We start from the raw sequence: 1,532 nt of genomic DNA, 5'->3' as shown, positions 1-1,532 counted from the left end.
TTTACGGTGTATAATCTTGTTTTCTTGTGCCCAATAATGCTATAATTTCATTTGATAAACACGTTTAGATTGAATGGTAATTTATAATCAGTCACAAGAACGTCGAATCTGAATCACTTGAAAAAAACACGGGGGTGCTTAACTTTTTTCCAGGTGTATATATGATTGTTGGGATAAATATTGAAATTGGACGACAACTAAAGGCATCCCATGTGAATGTTCCGAGGAAGTATTGTGAATAAGTTATTCATTTTAAACATAGATACTGTATTTCCGAGTATTGCACATTGAAGCTTTTGATATTAAATTAAAGAAGAAGAGGACCTCTCACGTAAACAGTTATATAAATTATGAAGTAATTTTTCCTAATTATAATTTTAGGTGAATATTATGAAAAATATTAATCGCCCCCGGGTGGGCTCGAACCACCAACCTTTCGGTTAACAGCCGAACGCGCTAGCCGATTGCGCCACGGAGGCTGTAGGACAAAGTAGTTTCTGAGTTTATTTATTTTTAAAATAAATCCACTAACTTTATTAATGTGTGGTAGTTTTGGTAACAAAGATTTCTAAGTATTTCTTCATAAAGTAATCATATAAGCACATTTGTAAATTTTATATTGAGTTTGAAATGCTAATCCATTAATAGTATTAACAGCTAAACAAATATTAGGCCTAAGACTAGTTGACATAAATTTCGGTGTCTGTGATTAGAATTATTTTGTATTACATCAGGCAACAAAAACTGTTTCGGAGAGACTGGATACTGCTAATTCCAAAAATCATCTTGAAAATTACTGATCGTCTCTAGTTTTCGAGTTATGAAAGATTTATTTTAAAAATTCTTATATATCGTAAAAATATTTTTTTCTTTAAGAACTTTATTTATTCATTAAAAATTGAATGTGTTGGGTATAGTCAGTGTTAGGAGTAGTCCCTTTGTACGTTGTCAGCCAAACATCTGCATCAGCTTATACAGTATGTGGACACTGTACACTGGTCTCCCACTATTACACAACTCTCATTTATGGCTCCAAGTATCTGTCAGTGCACACCATGGGACTTTGCCTCGACTGGCGTGCTAAACTAAGTAAGGGTATCGGTAGTTCTGGACTGAACAGTCGTACAGGGGACGTCACCCCTTAGGTGCACGAGGACTGGAGCGGCAGAAGAAGAGGAGGAACTTGAATGTCGGATGGCGCGACAACAGGATGGTAACACATCTAGAGCACATTCCTGACGGAAAAGGACTAGTGGCCAGTTACCTTGGAAGATATTTAGGCCTCACCATGTACGATCCCATGGATACTCATGATTCTTAGACATAGAAATGTTGGTGGAAAGCGAGCCCTACTAGAGGGTCAAATAGAAGGGAAAAGATACAGAGGAAGACCAAGAACAGAGTAGATAACAAATATTAAAGGGTGGACTGAAATAGTAAAATATGAAGATCTGGTGAGAAAGAAATAGAACAGACAGAAGTGGAGGATTGTGACAGCCAATCTTCCTGGGGAAGACGGCACATGATGATGA

The 1,532-nt window shown here is 36.7% G+C and overlaps 1 non-coding gene across 1 annotated transcript; it reads right to left on the bottom strand.

Moving 5' to 3' along the window:
* Positions 1–405: 405 nt before the first annotated feature.
* On the bottom strand, positions 406–479 carry Trnan-guu. Its single transcript has one exon. It is a non-coding gene; the product is annotated as a tRNA-Asn (tRNA).
* Between the last annotated feature and the right edge of the window lie 1,053 nt (positions 480–1,532).

Source organism: Limulus polyphemus, unplaced genomic scaffold, assembly GCF_000517525.1.
Source record: "Limulus polyphemus unplaced genomic scaffold, Limulus_polyphemus-2.1.2 Scaffold3145, whole genome shotgun sequence".
NCBI lineage: Eukaryota > Metazoa > Arthropoda > Merostomata > Xiphosura > Limulidae > Limulus > Limulus polyphemus.
This window is presented reverse-complemented; position numbering and strand designations above follow the sequence as displayed.